The sequence below is a fragment of the Rhinopithecus roxellana genome, chromosome 10 (assembly GCF_007565055.1).
Source record: "Rhinopithecus roxellana isolate Shanxi Qingling chromosome 10, ASM756505v1, whole genome shotgun sequence".
NCBI classification, from domain to species: Eukaryota; Metazoa; Chordata; class Mammalia; order Primates; family Cercopithecidae; genus Rhinopithecus; species Rhinopithecus roxellana.
The window spans coordinates 12500337-12513221 of NC_044558.1; the positions used below are offsets into that span (position 1 = coordinate 12500337).

Here is a 12885-nt window from a genome sequence, read left to right on the forward strand (position 1 = left end):
TGACAGGCTGCTGCTCCAGTCCCTGCTGGGAGTGGTGTGAATATACTGTGTGTGTGTGTGTGTGTATATATATACACACACAGTATATTCACACAATGTGTGTATATATATACACACAGTATATTCACACAATGTGTGTCTATATATAGATATATGTAGCTATATATAGATACATGTATACATATGTATCTGTATATCTATATATAGATACATGTATGTATGTATGTGTGTATACATATATGTATGTATATATGTATACATACACATATGTGTATATATACTATATATGTATACATACACATATAGTATGTGTATATATACTATATATGTATACATACACATATAGTATGTGTATATATACTATATATGTATACATACACATATAGTATGTGTATATATGTGTGTGTGTGCATGTATCTATATATATATATGTATTATCTTTCTGAAGTCCAAGGTTTCCATATTAGGCTGGAAGGATGGGATCTCTTAATTATGGCTATCGGTGTCCTATGGAGATTTAAATATCTTGTCATCTCTAGATACAGTTATGGAGAATGATATTTAGTGAAAAATTGCATGTTTCATTTTTTAAAAAGCAGTGCATAAAATAATGTTCCTATTTGTTTTTTAAAATATGTATACACATATATAAGCTCGTCTAGGCATGGACCATCTCAGGAAGCAGCTCTGAGGTTGGTGACTGGTTGCTGGGAAACTGAGGTCAAGAGACAGAAATATTCAGATTTTATTGTGTACCTTCTTATGCAATGTGAAATTTATATCCCATATATAGAATAATTTTTCAAACATTAAACTAAAAAGTTAAAAGACATTTTATACCCATTAGGGTAGCTAATATTTTTTCCTAGAAGAAGAGAAAATAACGAGTGTTGGTGAGGATGTGGAGACACTGGAACCCTCGTGCACTGTGGGTGGGAGGGTAAAATTGTACAGCTGCTATGGAAAACGGTGCGCAGGCTCCTCAAAAAGTTCAACCTAGAATTACCGTCGGATCCAGCAAGTCCACTTCTGAAAATACACCCAAAAGAATTGAAAGCACGAACTCTAAGAGACATCTGCACACTCATGTTCATAGCAACATTCTTCACAAGAGCCACCAAATAGAAGCAACCCAAATGTCCATCGGTGGATGGAGAGAGAATGAAATGTTAGGCTACACACCACAGAACACTATTCAGACTGAAAAAGGAAGGAAATTCTGACACATGCTGTAACATGGATGAAACTTGAGGACATTTGCTCAGTGAACTAAGTCAGACACAGGACAAATACTGTTTGATTCCACTTATATGAGGTACTTATAGGAGTCAGATTCAGAGACAGGAAGTCAAATGGTGGTTGTCAGGGGCTGGAGGGAGGGGGCAATGGGAGTGAGTGTTTAATGGACACGGTTTCAGTTTGGAAAGATGGAAGAGTTCTGGAGATGGATGGCAGTGGTGACCCTTGCACAACCATGTGAATGGACTAAATGCCACTGAACTGTACATTTTAAATGATTAAAATGAGCTGTAAACCCAGCACTTTGGGAGGCCGAGGCAAGAAGATCATGAGGTCAAGAGATGGAGATCATCCTGGCCAACATGGTGAAACCCTATCTCTACTAAAAATGCAAAAATTAGCTGGGCATGGTGGCGGGCGCCTGTAGTCCCAGCTACTTGGGAGGCTGAGGCAGGAGAATTGCTTGAACCTAGGAGATGGAGGTTGCAGTGAGCCAAGACCGTGCCACTGCACTACAGCCGGGCAACAGAGCCAGACTCTGTCTAAAATAAAATAAAATAAAATAAAATAAAATAAAATAAAATAAAATAAAATAAAATGGCAAATGTTATGTGATGTGTTTTATGACAATAATAAAGTTAAAGGAGCAATTTCCTGCATGAAATATTCCTTGGGAATGCCCATGTCTCTGGAGCTGAACTTTCCTCTGAGCTGCGCAGGGTGGCAGTTGGCACAGGCTCAGGGGCCTATGAATAATGCATGATGACTCAGGGCCCATTGTCAGGAATTGCCCTCCAGGGCTCTGCAGGCCCTGCTGACCTCACATTGCCCTTTGAGCAGGCTGGTTTGAGCCATGGAGGAGCAGAAGCGGGGCTTGAGTCTCACGTGGACAGGCTGGTGGTGTCATGACATAAACGCACATTGCCAGGAGCCGGGGCCTGGTTATGGTGAGCAACAGACTCCTAGACGTGCCCCAGGGAGTCATCATCACAAGATGCTTGGATTGAGCCACTGGTGTCTCCATCAGGGTCCAGTCCTTCTGGGTAAGGGATGAGGGGCCCCTGCTTCTCTTTGAAAGAAGTCACTTTCCAGCCAGGGCTTCTCTCCTGCAGGTCTAAAGAGGCAAAGATGGTAAAGTAGAAATGAGAGCTCCCTGCTCCCTTAATATCTTGACACCTGAGGTTCTCTTTTTGTCTTTTATCCCATTTCTTTCTTTTCTTAAATCAAAGAAGGGGCTTTCTGGTGGAGTTAGAGGATTTGAACCATTTCTCTGCACCAACTGGCAATTTCAGCTTACTTTCTGGGGTTCTCCTTACCATTAAAATGTGGCCCACTGCGACCCTCAGATTTCAAATGCCCCTGCCCAACAAGGAAGCACATCCACTGAGTCTTTCAGTTACTCTGGGGGAGCTGGTCCCAGTCCCACCTCTAACGCAGCTCACACAGGCAGGTCCACGGGCTTCTCTCTTGTATCACAGACCAGGTCCCTCGGCAATTCCATGCACAGATCAGACAGGAAAACTGTGCCCAGCCTAGGACTTCAATAGAGGGGACTGTAATGTGGGGAACTGGCCACAAAGATGTTGAAGGAGCTGAAAAGTCAAATAGGATTCGTGAGGCAAACCAGAGAGACGTAACAGGAAGAAGTTTCTACCCACCCTGGGCTTGCAAAGAGAATGTTACCCAAAACCGAATCCCAGGCTGTCTGGTGGGAATTGGAAGTACGGAGGGAGGGGCCATCCACCCACAAAGGTTCAGTGTTAGGGACCCTGACCAGGCCAGAGAGAGATGGAGAGACTCCCTGGCATCTCCCTTCCCCTAGCCGTGCGGTTGATTCTTACTGACTCCCTTGGGCTGAGCCCAGCCAGGAGCAGGTGGCCAGGGATCCTGGGAAATGAAGTTTGCAGAAGACAGAGCACTGCAGTCCAAAGCAGAGCAGGGAATCCAGGAAAACAACTACAGTCCAGCAGTGGTGGCCGGGGTCATCCCCAACTCAGAAGGAATTTTTCCACTTGTTTTGTTCTGTCCTGGCATTTCTGTTTTAGATGCCTCATATGCAAACAAATTGAATTCAAAGTTTCACAGAATAGGAACATTTAAATCCATCTGGAAAGCTCAGTTTGGAGCCTGTCAATCACTTCCAAATCTCCCACGTAGATTTGTGTCCTCTGACTCTCCCCTGGCCAGACTGAGCGTGTCCACGGCCAACACCTGCTCTGCAAGGAGCAGGCTATCCTGGGCAGGCGTGAGATGCTGAGAAGCATAAGAAAGCCGGATTCCACCCGGTTTCTGGGGGAGGAGGCAGCTGCATAAGAGGTTTCCACGCCACCCAGGGAGAAGATGCATTATTTCCTCCACCCGGGCTGGGCTTCCAGGTACTACTGAGACCAGAGGTCACTGTGGTTCAGTGGGCTGAGCCATAGATTAGGATCTCAATGGTTCTATGTTTAAATCCATCCAACCTTGCATGATCTTGAGCCATACACAACTCTTAGGATGCAATCTGCTTTACGAGTTGAGAAAGACACGAGGAAGACATCAGTGAGGGACCCTGAAAGGTAAACAAACAATCCTGACGATGTCCAGCACTCACACCGTGCCCTTCCTCTGAGGCGTGCCCTGAAGGACAATCTTGCTTGTCCTTGAAATTATCCTTGTGAGGCTGAGGTCAAGGATTCCCACTGCAGCTTGAGGGGTGAGGTTAAAAGTCTGCAATCCAGCTCCTAGGAAATATGTCAAATTAGATCTGGGATGAGCCTGTCAGTAGTAGATTAGATAGAGAACTTTTATGAAGTTAAGGGTAAACTGGCTGGTCTGGGTCTAGAACTGGGAATGGTGTCCAGCAGCACATGTTTGAGAACATGCAGCCAGGTTTAGTGTGTCATGGAATGTGTGTGCACGCATGTGTGTGTGTGAGCGTGTGTATGTGGGTGTGTGTGACTGTGTGAGAGTGTGTGAGCATGTGCATAAGAGAGCGTGTGTGTGAGTGCGTGTATGTGTGTGTATGAGTGTGTGAGTGGGTGTGTGAGTGTGTGAATGTGTGTGTGAGTGTGTGGGTGTGTGTGAGTCTGTGAGTGAGAAAGCATTGAGTGTGTGGGTGTGTGGGGGTGAGGGTGTGAATGTGTGAGTGTGTGAGTGTGTGTGAGAAAGCATTGTGTTAGTGTGTGGGTGTGAGTGTGTGTGGGGGTGTGAGTGTGTGTGTGTGAGCGTGTGTGTGAGAAACCATTGTGTGTGTGGGTGTGAGTGTATGTGTGGGGGTGTGAGTGTGTGAGTGTGTGAGCGTGTGTGAGAAACCATTGTGTGTGTGGGTGTGAGTGTGTGTGGGGGGGTGTGAGTGTGTGTGTGAGCGTGTGAGTAAGCATTGTGTGAGTGTGTGGGTGTGTGTGGGTGAGGGTGTGAATGTGTGTGTGAGAAAGCATTGTGTGAGTGTGTGTGTGGGTGTGTGTATGTGTGTATGAGTGTGTGCGTGTGTGTGTGAGAAACCATTGTGTGAGTGTGTGGGTGTGTGAGTGTGTGTGGGTGTGGGTGTGTGGGTGTGAGAGTGTGTGAGTGTGAGTGTGTGTATGAGTGAATGTGTGAATGTGTGTGTGAATGTGAATGTGCAAATGTGTGTGAGAGTGTGAGTGTGGGACTGTGTGTCTGTGAGAGTGTGAGTGTATGAGAGACAGTGTGAGTGTGTGAGTGTGTGTGTGAGTGTGTGTGTGTGACTGTGTGTATGTGTGTCTTTGGATACACAGACATCCTGGAGCATATGCACATTTCCTTTCTTGTTCAAATAAACCCTACAGATAAAGTGCTTTGACATCTGGTCTCTGCAGCCCTCCACAGGAGGCAGGGCAAGCACTACTAAGCCCACTACAAACAGGTCAGCTAAGGCTCCCCTCAGTGACTTGCCCAGGGTCAAGGAAGAATGAGCGACAGAGCCCCAAGCCTGTGTGCTCCCTTCTGTGCCGGGCTGCTTCTCCTGGGCATGGCTGGGCCTTGTGAATGGGACATTTCTCCTTTGATGTGCCCTAGTTTTCTTAAGTAACTTAGATATTGCTCAGGTGGGGTGAGGCGAAAATGTATTTTCAGGTCATATTACTCGAAACAAAATAATGTAGACTAACTGACATTGAAAACACATATTTATTTCGTACAATACTGGAGGTTTGGAGTCCAAGTTCAAAGTGTCAGCTGGATTGGTTCCTGGTGAGGGCTCTCCTCCTGGTTTGCAGGCAGCCACTTTCTCTTTGCATCCTCACCTGGTGGAAAGAGAGAGACAGCGTGATCTCCTTACCAGATCCATCATGAGGGCCCCTCCCCGTGACTTAATGTAACCCTAATTACCTACCAAAGGCCCATCTCCAAATACCATCACATTGGTGGTTAAGCTTCAACATAGGAATTTCGGGAGGACACAAACATTCTGTCTACAGCATGGGTGGAAACCCATATCTTCATCACCACCTGTGGTGACCACATACTGCAGCCATCGAGACAGTGGGCATGTTCTCCTTACAACTCGATCCAAACCCCATAGAAGAGGGAGCAGGGAAGGAGGGCAAAGCTGGGAGAGATGAAGAATATTAAGAAGAGAATAGGGTAGCCAGATTTAGTAAATAAAAATACAAAATGCCTAATTCTGAATTTTAAATATAAAATGCCTAATTCTGAATTTCAGATGAAGAACAAATAATTTTTAGCTTAAGTATGTCCCGAACTAAGCATGGCAAAGGAGATGTTTATGCTAAAAAATTACATATTATCTAATAATAAATTATTATTATTTTCTGCAATTCACATTAACTGGGCATCCTGTATTTTCATCTGGCAACCCTAAAAGAGAAGGACCAAAATCTGTTGAGTCAAGCCAGTGGATTCTAGGAGGGACTATTACTGGATTTCTGGACTGATGCTCGCTTTATAATACTTAACTATTTTTAGCCTCTTTCCTCCCTCCCTCCCTCCCTCTCTCTCTCTCTCTTTCTTTCTTTCCTTCCTTCTTTCTTTCTTTTCTTTTCCTTTCTTTCTTTCTGACCAGGTTCTCACTCTCTACTGAGGTTGGAATCCAATGGCACAATCTCAGCTCACTGTGGCCTCAACCCTCAGGATCATGTGATCCTCCCACCTTAGCCTCCTGAGTAGCTGGGATTACAGGTGCGCACTACCACGCTCAGCTAATTTGTGTATTTTTTGTAGAGATGGGGTCTCACTATGTTGTCCAGGCTGATCTTGAGCTCCTGGGCTCAAGCAATCTGCCTGCCTCAGCTCCCTAAAGTATTGAGAGTACAGGCATTAGCCACCACACCCAGAAACTTCTGTTTTTAGCCATGGTCTCTTTAGGTGTTCTCTATCACTCTAAGTCAAAACTAGTCCTTAAACATACAGGGCTCGAAGTGTTGATCTCCTGGAGAGCCTAGTCACCTCCAAGCCATAGGGCTTACAGTAGGCTGTCCTCAAACAAGCAAGGAAATGATAGACTTTCTACCCCAACTCAGACCTAGGTTTCAGGACTCATTCTAGGGACAGCTGCAACTGCCAAGTAGACTGTGAGGAAACTTTCTCAGTGTTCTAGAAAAAAAATGGAGGAGAAGGTGGGGAGGGGGAAGGAGAAAGAGAGTTAAAACAAAGAGAGAGACAGAGAAAATTAAAGATTATATCAAGCCTCTCCCAACTCCCTCCTCTCTCCCTGGAACACAGGAGTAAACGTTAAGAAGAGAAGGATGAGATTTCTACCCTAACTGAGGAAAACTACAAAACATGAGAGTTTGAAAAGACAATAAGGGAGATAGAGGCCAATCCTGTAATTTTTCAGATGAAGAAAGTAAGGCCCAGGAAGAAGAAATTACTGTATTCAGATCACACAGTTTTAAGCATTCGAGCCAATACTGGATCCTAACCCAGTGTTTACTATTCTATGCAGTGTTCCATTATTCGTGGATTGCAACGATGAAAGAATGCTTAGAAATGATCTAGTTCAACCTCCTTACTTTAAAATAAGAAAAGATATATTGAGAGAGGTCAAATAATTTGCTCAAAGTCACAGTTGGCTTTTTGCTACCAATCCAAGCTTCTTTTCCCTAGTCTTTGCATATACACATAACAATGTGTTGAATAATTTCAAAATTATTTCAAAAATTAACCCAGAGTAAATGTACTTATTCAGGAGAGCAGTGGAAATAGGAAATATAGCAAACATAAAAACACCTCATCCCTATGACTCAATTTATACGGGTCCATGAACAGTTAACAGTTTTCAACACCTAACACCTCTCTTCTTGTGCTAACTGGCAGCCAGAGTTATTTTGCAAAACTGTGTTTCCAAGTCCTCAAGAGGAATACACATGTAAGTATGCTTTAAATTTGCAAATGTTTTACCTTTGAGCTCCTTAAATGGTTAACACTATTAATCTTCATCTTTAAGCTGCTGTTAAGTTTGTTAAGTTTATACATATGTGTGTTTATCTACACAGAACTTTTTTCGGCTGGTCCTGTGACTCCTAGAACTGTATCCTTCCACCCACTATACATTTCCCTATGTAAATAATACTGGCTTTCACTCGTGATGGAAACAAAACAGAAGGAATGAGGTCAAGGAGGAAATAAATTTGGATAGAAAGAAGCCATCAAAACCCTGTGAATAAAAGTCACATGCAAGTTTTGGTGACTTGTAAGAGCACAGAGAGGAAAAAACAGGGATTATTCAGGAGCAGGCTCCTGTAGGGTAGAAGGAGCTGCACAGCGGGAGTGGGGGCCGGGCACAGGTGAGCACCAGGATGCACCAAGGACACTTGGGAAGTGCTGAGGGCCAGGCCACACTTAACTCAGGTCTGTGCCCTTCAGTGGGGAGAAGCCTCAGAGTGTTTTCACCCTGCGAATCTCCTCTGTGCAAGAAAAGACCAGTTGATGTCCTTGCAAACTTTCCTATTTGACCAGTTCATTCTTATTTCAAAATTTTATGTTATTATATTTTTTAGAGACAGGGTCTCACTATGCTGCCCAGGCTAGACTGGAACTCCTGGGCTAAGTGAGCCTCCCACCTCAGCCTCCTGAGTTGCTACCATGCCCAGCTTCCCAGTTCGTTTTTAATGAGGCCAAACACATTGGCCATGCAGCTCACACACAAAAGGGAATGTCTGTAGTTCTGGTCAGTCACAAACTCATTGTACTTTACAGAGGAAGCTCCATGCAGAATGTTCAAATATCATCCTCTAAAGGTTGACTCTAAGTACACAGAAGCAGTGTAGGGGCACAGATAGCTCAGCTGAGCACGCAGCACATCAAACAAGAAAGCATATGGTGGTTTTGCTCTACCCAGAGCAGAGTCTGATACAGAGGAGCAAGCCTGGACTTTGTCCTTGGGCAAACTGCCCCATTAGGGGAGGGAGGAACCCACTCTCCAGACTTTCTGGTTTGAAGCAGTGCCTGGGTCTGAGCAGAGCAAGGAACGCTTCCTACTACAGCCAAACTAGACTAGCCTAGGCCCTGAGATCCATGACCTCACATGTGCCTTTTTCTCCAGGCACACTGGAAAGCTTAGTCCTCCCACCGTGACTGTCTGTTCCCGAGACAGTCCCTTTGCATGGAGAACCCTTGCCCATCCCACCCACCCCCACACCATAAAAAGTCAATGTGAGAAGGTTTGAATGGATTTAGTGATCCTGCACTCCAACCTTGCCTATCTATTCATCGAAGTCCACTTCAAATACCACTTTATAAAGACATTGTGGTTCTTCTGTCTCCCAATTCATTGGTACTTTGGTGTTCTCTTATGGTCTGCATCACATTCAGTCTTGTATTAGAGCTGTTCGTGTACTTATTTTCTGCCCTCACTCCAGGGCCAGATTAAAACCTATAAATCTTAAAATATTTTGGTCTCGGCCGGGCGCGGTGGCTCAAGCCTGTAATCCCAGCACTTTGGGAGGCCGAGACGGGCGGATCACGAGGTCAGGAGATCGAGACCATCCTGGCTAACATGGTGAAACCCCGTCTCTACTAAAAATACAAAAAATATATATATATATTTTGGTCTCCTGAAAATTAAACGGTATCATTCATAGTTTCCACTATTAAAGATTTTATGCTTTTGGAATAAAATATGTCATTCTTCACCCCCCTCTCCCAAAAACCCCAAAACTTTGTTCCTCTGCTTTTCTAGTTTCCCGTGTGCTGCTTAGTGTGCTTAGTAGGTTTTCCAGCAACCCTGATCCCAAGCACATGTGAGACTATGAGCATTTTCAAGACAAAAGTGTCCTTACTCCTCTTTATGAGACTGCTAAGATTAAACACAGAGCTCAGAACACAGTATGTACACAGTAAATGTATAATGAAATGAATAAGGCTAGCATTCACTAATGAGCGCTTCTCAAATGACGAGCAAGAAGAAGTTGAAATGGTGCCATCCAAGGCTTCCCAGTGCCCCTGGAGACCACACAGCCCCCTTACACAGGAAATGACATGATTCCTGATAAGCAAGCAGTACACACTGCACAGCTTCCTTCCCTTCCTCCCCCTGCCACTCAACACCTTTGGCAAACAGCCGCCTGCTGTCATCCTTCATTAGGAAAGCATTCATGAGACAACAGCATTAACAGTGCACGAACTAATGCTTCTTCGAATTTTTCTGGGGTCTGCTGCTGCTACTGCTAAAATCCACTTGCCTTCAGATGCAGTTTCTCAAATGACTTAAAAGCTTCTGCATTTGATCCATGCAGCATCACGTTCTACTCCCCCAGTCAGAAACCAGAAGCCACCCACCACCGTTTCCTTCGTCCATGATAGTAGAAAGCTGCAGAGAACAGCTGGCCGCTGGGCTGCCAGGTTGTAGGCTGGATAGGGAGGATCCATTGCAGGAGCATTGGAAAGCCTTGAGCACCCCGCCCTGCCTGTCCACACAGCAGTACCTTCACAGCCTTTTAGTAGTTCCGATCAGGTTTTTGCCTCTTAAAGCGGCCCCACAGACTAAAAGCCATCATCTGGAATTGGGAGTAAAAGTGCCCACAGTAGATGAAGCGCTCTAAGAAAATTCAGCTGGGCAGGTATTTTAAGGTCACTGACTGACTCCGTATTGAAGGTAGAACCCATACTGACCGCAATTCATCACACTTCTGTAACTTCAGAACTCACTGCTGGCTCGTGGAGAAGGTTGCAATTGTATTCAGTCTGGATATCTGAACATATTATTTAGAAATATTAGCTTATCCAGCTGCCTACGGAGCTTCCCATCTGGGCTTTCAGTTGCTACATTCTCTAAAGCCATATCTGACCCACACCTTACTAACACTATGTGCTTCTTCAGCATCCACCCAGTGTTACAGCTCTTTTAGAATTGGTCTGGCTGGTTTTCCAGTCTTCACTGGAAAGCCCTTGCCCCCAAATATAAAAAATAATAAACCATTCACCCCTAAACTTCAGGAGGGCTTCCAATTGTCTTTAAGCACTCATTTAAAAGAAAAGTCTTTTTTTTCCCTTATAATAGTATTAAATCATTAGCAAATGATTCTCAAAACTATTTTTTTGAGTGCTCTCTTCTGTGTGAGAATGTAGGAAATGATGACCAAGTATATGAATTTTTTGGTGAGCAGGGCAGGCCTGGTCGGTGATGTGAAAGAGTGTAACTATTTGTTACCTACCTAAGACCTGGAAACCCCCTCCTCACTTTGAGTGGTCCCTCCTTTCTGGACCGAACCAATGTTCATCTTACATATGTTGATTGATGTCTCATGTTTTTCTAAAATATATAAAACCAGAGGCTGTGATCTGTCCACCCTGGGCACATGTGGTCAAGACCTCCTGAGGCTGTGTCATGGGCGCACACCCTCAACCTTCACAAAATAAACTTTCTAAATTAACGGAGACCTGTCTCAGATATTCGGAGTTTGCAGTGGGGTGAAAGTGGGAGCAAAGAGAGTGGGAGCGTGCCAATCATTGTACTTGACCCAAGGTAACTCTCTTTTCAAGGCACTGTGTTGGGTTCCCACTGACTTATTTTACCACATTCGAAATCCCTCTTCAGAAATTCGATGTCTTTTATTATGATACATGAAATCATCTAATAAATCTCACTGCACACTGTTACTTTGATTTCTCCAATGAACCACACCTCTCAGAATGCACACCCTTGTATAGTCCCCTCTCATGGTGACAGCAGGCTTAGCCTTGTGACTGACTTTGACAATGGGGATATTAGCAAGCATGATGCAAGTGGATTCTGATAAGCTTGATACTGTATTTATTTGCTGTGGCTGCCATAATAAATGATCACAAACCGGGGATCTTAAAATAGCTCCTTTGTCAGATGTTTCTCCGCAGTCTTCCAAGGCAAAAAGAAGAGAAAAAGAAAACGAAATACACAGAGACACATACATATATGTTTCAGTTCAATAAGTTTTTGTTGTTTTTTGTTTTGTTTTGTTTTGTTTTGTTTCAGACAGAGTCTTGCTCTGTCGCCCACACTGGAGTGCTGTGGCGCGATCTCAGCTCACTGCACCTCCGCCTCCCAGGTTCAAGTGATTCTCCTGCCTTAGCCTCCTGAGTAGCCAGGATTACAGGCGCGTGCCACCATGCCCAGCTAATTTTTATATTTTTCTTAGTAAAGACAGGGTTTCACCATATTGACCAGGCTGGTCTCGAACTCCTGACCTCGTGATCCACCCACCTCGGCCTCCTAAAGTGAGCCAGGATTAGAGGCATGAGCCACCGCGCCCGGCCTCAGTAAGTATTTATTAAGTGTATAACACATGGCAGACACTGTGCTAGATACTAAAACTATAATGGCAAATAAGTCAATTCCTGTCCTCTGAATTGGTTACCTAGTAGAGGAGACAGACATGTAAACAAATACAGTGGAGAGTGACATAGGCAATAATAAAACTATATACAAGAAATCGAATTAGTATGGATAATTAACAACTAATGGTTGAGAAGTGGTGTCAAGAAAAGCTTCTTAGATACAGTGACACCTGAGCAGGGTTTCTAAGGGTGCACTGAGGAAAGAGGTTCACAAATCAAGGGAGCATCATGCTGAAATGGTGGTGATGGAACGTGGTATATGCAGGCAACTACAAAAATTCACTTCTACTGATGGTTCAAGGAAGGAAGGCATGAATATGAGAATGGAGGTATGGACAGAGGCCAGGTCATGGTAAGTTAGAGAGCTTACTTAACCTTGTAGAAAATGAGGAGCCACTGGAGACTTTAAAGACAAATAAGATAGTCATATTCTTGTTGTGAAAGATCATCTGGGTGGCTATGTGCAGGACAGATTACCAGGAACAAAACCAGAAGCAACAACATCTGTTCAAGCCTGAATTCTAGTCACAGAAGTAAAGCTGGAGAGGAGGAAATGGATGTGAGCAATATCCAAAAGGAAAAATAATAACATACACATAAGGAATGGGGAAAGAGAAGAGCAAAAATAATTTCCTATTTCGCCTTCCCTTCTTCTGGAGTTGGAACACTCCAGTGGTGTGATGGGTGGCACTGGGGCTAAGGGGACAAGGCTGGCCCAGATGGGAAATTCCTTACATGCAGGAAGATCAAGTGAATGAGTCAACATATCAAGGAGAGTGGGAATGCAACTTCTCACTGTTGAAGAAAGGAGTTATAAATACGCGAAGGTGAAATTGTGATATTAGATTGGAATTGAAGGCATAGGTCTCAAAT

At 44.2% G+C, this 12885-nt stretch overlaps 1 non-coding gene across 1 annotated transcript; it reads left to right on the forward strand.

The window, feature by feature from the left end:
* The first annotated feature begins 10527 nt into the window (after window positions 1-10527).
* LOC115900161 lies at window positions 10528-10589 on the forward strand. Its single transcript, XR_004059831.1, has one exon. It is a non-coding gene; the product is annotated as a U7 small nuclear RNA (small nuclear RNA).
* The last annotated feature ends 2296 nt before the right edge of the window (window positions 10590-12885 follow it).